The following is a 6,268-nucleotide window of genomic DNA, read 5'->3' as shown; positions in this document are numbered from 1 at the left end:
GCTGCAGCCCTTCCTTCTTTTAGGGGATAGACACTCTGGCTGTAGCTCACATTCCCCACTAGGCTATGGTATTATTATTATTATCTTCTTTTATTGGATATTTTCTTTATTTACATTTCAAATGTTATCCCCTTTCCCGATTTTCCTCCCTCCTAAAACACCCTATCACATCCTCCCTCCCCCTGCTTCTATGAGGTGTTTCTCCACCCAAACACCCACTCTCACCTCCCCGCCCTCGATTCCCCTACACTGGGGCATCTATTGAGCCTTCATAGGACCAAGGACATCTCCTCCCATTGATGCATGACAAGGCCATCCTCTGCTACATATGCAGCTGGAGCCATGTGTACTCCTTTGTTGATGGCTTAGTCCTTGGGAGTTCTGGGGGTCTGGTTGGTTGATATTGTTGTTCTTCCTATGGGGTTGCAAACCCTTTAACTCCTTCAATCCCTTCTCTAATTCATCTATTGGGGACCCTTCTCCCAGTCCAATGGTTGGCTCCTAAGTCCTGTTTTTGTCTCTTTACAATATGTTGGTGTGAGCACATCTATTTATGCCATGGGTAATGTCGATAGATTTGCCATGTTCACACATGTCTATCTCTTCTGCATTACTGGTTACTACATGATGGACAGATACTGTTGGACCAAACGTGGTCACATGGCTCCTTTACCCTTGCTTTGATTAGAAGTGGTGTTTAGAGTCATTGAACTGAGCGCCAGCAGTTGTGCTTGGACCAGGGAGACCTATACTCCAGAATGTTCCATCTTTATTGGCCTGGGTCCCTGCACTGGTTGGAGGGGCAGCTAGTTTAGCCGAAATGGTTAGCTTAGGGTTCCGTGACAGATGCTGTCTCAAAACAAACAAACAAACCCCAAACCAAAAAACAAACAAACAAAATAAAAGCCAAACCAAACCAAACCAACCAACCAACCAACATACAAAACAAAAAAAAACCCAAAACAAACAAACAAACAAAAAAGAAGCTATTAGCCACACCTGCCTACATGGACACACACATACACACACACACACACACACACACACACACACACACACACACACACACAGAGAGAGAGAGAGAGAGAGAGAGAGAGAGAGATCATGTTTTGATTTGTATTATCTTCTCTAAGTATCTTTTTACTTTAAATGCTTTTTGAGAACTGCATCACGACACTACTGAAACAGAGTAGGCTTCACACTTGTAAATCATGCAGTTTGATAAAGCATGGCCCGTGTGTGCAGTGGGAAGCAGTCAGTGCAGAGAGGTACAACTGAGAAGTGCTCAGCCCTAAATGGGGCATTTCTATCAGAGCCCTCACTCCCTACACCCCTGGCCTAGCCAAGGCTCTGGGGCTCTGGGAACATTACTGAGTGAGGACGGTAAGCCCAAGGACGGAGAGGCTGAGAAGTGCTGGGTTCTAGACAGGGCATGGCTACAGCACTCCAGCATAAGACCAGCACAGGGTCAAGCGCAAAACTTCCTGCATAGATGGAGACCTCCCGGCCCCGCCCACCACTGAGGAGCTATAGGAAGTTAGTAGGCAGATGCGTTCTTTTTGGATTGTGTGGCCACTGGCAGGATTCCCGTGCCCCACTGGATGGCCCCACACCCATTCTTAGAGGCAGCACTGACTAGACATAGAGGGTAATAGAAACTAAATAAAAGAAGACAAAGTGGGGGAGGGGCATGCTGGGGAGATATTGGATGAGTTGGAAGGGAAAATGGGGGTGTATATGGTCGTATTTGTATACATGTATGGCATTTTCAATAGTAAAGAAAAATTACCAAAAATGGTCATAAATAGAAACACTGGCACAATCTTGCTGGTGAATATATTCATTGCCCACAGAGCTTTATTGTTTCCCCCTGTTTTTTTCAAGTAGGCTTTGGTAGGAGTTTGGGCTGGCCTCAGTCATAGCACTCTTCCTGCCTCAGCCTCCAGCATGCTGGGACTGTAGGTCTGCAACGCTCCCCGTGGCTCCTGTGTCCCTTAAAGTCCCCTTTCCCTTCCTTTCCACCCCACTGTGGGGACCAATGATCTGCTTTAGTCACTGCGGGGCAGACTTCCTTTCTTAATGTTTTACCCAAATGGAATCATTCAGTGTTTGACACAGCGTTGTCTGGCTTCTCACTCAAAGCTGTCCAGACTGTGGAACGCGTCACCGACACTAGCTCATTGGTTTTTTTTTTTTTAAAGATTTATTTATTGTTATATGTAAGTACACTGTAGCTGTCTTCAGACACACCAGAAGAGGGAGTCAGATCTTGTTACGGATGGTTGTGAGCCACCATGTGGTTGCTGGGATTTGAACTCTGGACCTTCGGAAGAGCAGTCGGGTGCTCTTACCCGCTGAGCCATCTCACCAGCCCGCTCATTGGTTTTATATTGCTGTCGTCCATCATATGGATGGGATACCACCATTTCTCCATCCATTCCTGTGTTGGCAGGCTTGGCAAGCTTCCAGATTTGGGCCATTCTAAATAAAGTTGCTGTGAATATTTGTTTACAGAGATTCATGTGTGTGTGTGTGTGTGTGTGTGTGTGTGTGTGTGTGTGTGTGTGGTACCTAGGGTGAGAATGGCTGAATCACATGTTAGGTTGCATAGGTTAGCTCACATTTCCAGAAGCTAGCAACTGTTACCCGGTGTGACTGTCCCGTCTTTCCTGTCAGTGATGTGAGGTGGAGGGTTATGGCATCTTCACATCCTTCCCAGAACTTGTTCTGGTCAGTCAGATCCCTGCCACAATTTTCCTTTCACTTTAATTCCTTCCCTTCCTTCTCCTCTCCTCTCCTCTCCTCTCCTCTCCTCTCCTCTCCTCTCCTCTCCTCTCCTCTCCTCTCCTCTCCTCTCCTCTCCTCTCCTCTCCTCTCCTCTCCTCTCCTCTCCTCTCCTCTCCTCTCCTCTCCTCTCCTCTCCTCTCCTCTCCTCATCATGTAGTTCAGGCTGGCCTCAAACTTACTTTTGTAGCCCAAGCTTGCCACAGGCTTGTAATCCTCCCATCCCCTCCTCTCCACTGCTGGGATTACTATTACAGGCACCCACTGCTGTATCCATCCATTTAACCATTTAAATGAGTTCTATGCCAGTGTAGCTTGGGAAGTTGTGATAAAACACACAAACCACAAAATCTACCACCTCAGCCACTTAGACCGTCTGACTCAGCAGCACCTTGTGCGTTTACAGTACTGCAGAATACGGTGCCATCTCTGCAGATGTTCCAGAATGTTCTCCCTTCTGTATTAGGAAACATGGTACTTGAGAAGTCACTGTTCCTGGCGTCTGATAGTCTTCCTGTGTCTGCAGATTGCTGGAGATTCTCAATGGCACATGGAGTCTGACTGTACAGCGAGCTGTTTGGCTTCTTCCACTCAGCACATTATTCTAAGGCTGCTCTGCTGTGGCACCGGTTCTCTGCTCTCTGAAAAGAATTCAGTGGCACACACGCACATTCTGCTCATCCACTCCCAGGCTGATGGACGTCGTCGGGTTGTTTCTACCTTTTGGCTACAGGGAAGACGCTATGATGAGCTCTGGATATGGGTGCTCACTGTGATTCTGTTTTCAACTGAGGATGGGTCTGGAGTGGAATTTCTGGGTTCTGTTGTAATCTATGGTTAACTCTTGGGCCAGTCGCCACCCCATTCTGCAAGGTGAGCATATGACTTTACATTCCCAGCAGTAGGGCAAGGATTCCCAGTTCCCATGATCCTTGCCAATACCTGTTAGTTTCCATTTTCCGAATTGCATCCGCCTTACTGGTGGGAAGCTGTAACCCACTGCAATGATTTTATTTTTATTTTAGTTTTTCTTTATTCTTGAGAAGTTCATATAGGCATACAATGAAATATAATCATAACTATTCCTGTTTCTTCTCTCCAAATCCCTCATCTCCCCTCACAATCTCACATATTCCTTTTTATAATCCAGTAAGTCCAGGTAGTGCTGTCTCTATGTGGGGGGTGTGGGGCCCTTCGGTGGAGCATGTGACACCTCCTGGTGACCACATGCTATGAAACTGCCAACAGCTCCTCGGTAAGAGGTGGGGCCTGGATCCCCAGTCTTCGTGGGGATTCTGACAGGCTCAGTCTTGTTCAGGTAACCACGGCTGCTGTGACTGCACGAATGCCACAGTCCTGTCATGTCTAGAAGACAGCATTGCCCCCCTTTCTGAGGCGTCCCCTGAGCCCTGGGTCAGCTGAGACTCCCTATCTCTGTTGGTTTTAATTTTGAGGCTAATGTCATTGGGTGAAACATCTGGATTGACATGTTTTCGTCTTCTGTCTTAAAGGATTTGCCCTGCTGTCCTCTGGCTCGTGTTGCTTCCAGCAACAAATCTGCTGCCGTCTTCCTCCTGGTGCCCGTGCCCTGTCTGTATCTCTGATTGCTGTTTCAGATGTTACCATTTTCCTGAGAAGGTTGATGTCTGTAGCGTAGTTTTGTTCATATCTTAAGATGCATTGAGCCTGTTAGTATCTGCACGTACACTTTTCAATCTAAGTGGGGCTTCAGAAAGTAGCAATTAAATATATTTTCAATTAATAGATAAATAAAAATTAAATGGGCATGCTTTTAATCCCATCACTTGGGAGGCAGAGGCAAGTGGATCACTGTAAGTTTGAGGCCAGCTTGGACTACGCAGTGAGTTCCAGGACAGCCAGGGCTACACAGTGAGACCCAGTTTCAAGAAACAAAGTGAAATAAAAATATGTAGGTAATGAGGAAGTATGTGATGTTTCAATAAAAGGAAGAAAAATTTGCCATTCCTTTTAGATGGATGATTACTGAGATATAATTTACACATAATACTATTCACCAATATAAAATGCATAATTAAATGACTGATGGGTGATTTGTTTGTTTGTTTGGTTGGTTGGTTTTTCGAGACAGGGTTTCTCTGTGTAGCCCTGGCTGTCCTGGAACTCACTTTGTAGACCAGGCTGGCCTCGAACTCAGAAATCCGCCTGCCTCTGCCTCCCAAGTGCTGAGATTAAAGGCATGTGCCACCATGCCCGGCCTGGATGATCTGTATCCACTACCACAATTTTAGAACACTTTGTTATCCCAGAGGGGAATTCTGCTCCTAGGTGCTACCTTTCACCCACCCTCAGGCCCCAGGCAGCTGCTTTATAGATTTGCCCTCATTAGATAATTTAAACAAAGGATACACTATGTGGTTATAAATCCTTTACAGAATTGTTTCTCTCTTCTCTCTTTTAGGCATTTGCATTTACTTTAAAATTATTCCAGAAACTTTTTTTTTAAATAATACCACAGGGTCCCCAAGCAGATGGCAGTTCCTTTGTTCATCCTAACTTGATACCTGGCTTGGGGGCCATAGCTGACTTATGCCTAGAACTAATAAAAATCCAATCCAATCCAATCCAATCCAATCCAATCCAGACAGCACAGCGCAGGAAGAGGAAGACAGAGACCTGTAGGCTACCATGCCACCCACAGACCTCCCCACTGGTGTAATACACAGGCAAGCCATAGATACACGCTTGCCCCCCTGCTACGTAGGGTAGATGAAGGGGTGACACAGGGGCTTGCTAGCCATGTGGCCAGCTTGCAGTGGGAGCCAGCACAATGTGTGAGTATATGGTTGTCAGAAAGAGAAGTGGGGCAGCTTGAGCATTATGAAGAGAGATGGATGGGACTGAAGATTCCAGGGTGAAGAGAAGCCAGTTGTAAGTGACCAGCCTTGTCACCTGGGGCCATGGTGAAGTACCAGCCTAAGCTGCCATTGAGTTCCAGGTTATGCAGTGGCAGGGGCTAATGTCTGTGGATCCTAATACCATCAGAAAACAAGGGGACAGCCCTGGTTGGAGCAGCCACTAGGGCACGTGGATGTCCTGGGGCTGTGTTGATCTGGTCCCACTCCTCACTGGCCACAGTTCTGGAGAGCTGGCTACACCTCCCATCTGCAGCAGCACTTGGGAGAGCAGGCCCTGCACCTCACCCAGGCAGCGTATGGAGGTGACCCTGATGGTGAAGGCATGGGTGAGCCAGCCCCAGTATGAGAGCAGGAGAGCTGGCCCAGCCCTTCACAGGCTTCAGCCCTTGGGAGAGTGAGCCCCGCACCTTGACTGGGCAGCACAGTGGAGCTGCCTCTGGAGACAGGGGTTCAGTTAAGCTGGCCCCGAGGGAATGAGAGCAGGAGAGCTGCCCCTGCCTCCTGCTGGTAGCAGCACTGGGTGGCCTAGCCAGAGCTGTGTTGAAGAGGAGCTAGTGCACTGACCACCAGCTCAGCAACTACCCAGG

The 6,268-nt window shown here is 47.6% G+C and overlaps 1 long non-coding RNA gene across 1 annotated transcript in view; it reads left to right on the top strand.

Moving 5' to 3' along the window:
• Gm12446 (predicted gene 12446) overlaps nucleotides 1–4,856 on the top strand; it is a 44,858-nt gene extending 40,002 nt beyond the window's left edge. Inside the window, exons 5-6 of the long non-coding RNA NR_165272.1 lie at nucleotides 3,311–3,657; nucleotides 4,296–4,856. This is a non-coding gene — a long non-coding RNA (predicted gene 12446). The remainder of the gene's footprint in view (nucleotides 1–3,310; nucleotides 3,658–4,295) is intronic.
• Nucleotides 4,857–6,268: the final 1,412 nt, after the last annotated feature.

The sequence above is a fragment of the Mus musculus genome, chromosome 4 (genome assembly GCF_000001635.26).
Source record: "Mus musculus strain C57BL/6J chromosome 4, GRCm38.p6 C57BL/6J".
In the NCBI taxonomy this organism is placed as follows: Eukaryota; Metazoa; Chordata; class Mammalia; order Rodentia; family Muridae; genus Mus; species Mus musculus.
Note: the sequence above shows the minus strand (reverse complement) of the source record. Positions and strands in the feature narration are given on the sequence as shown.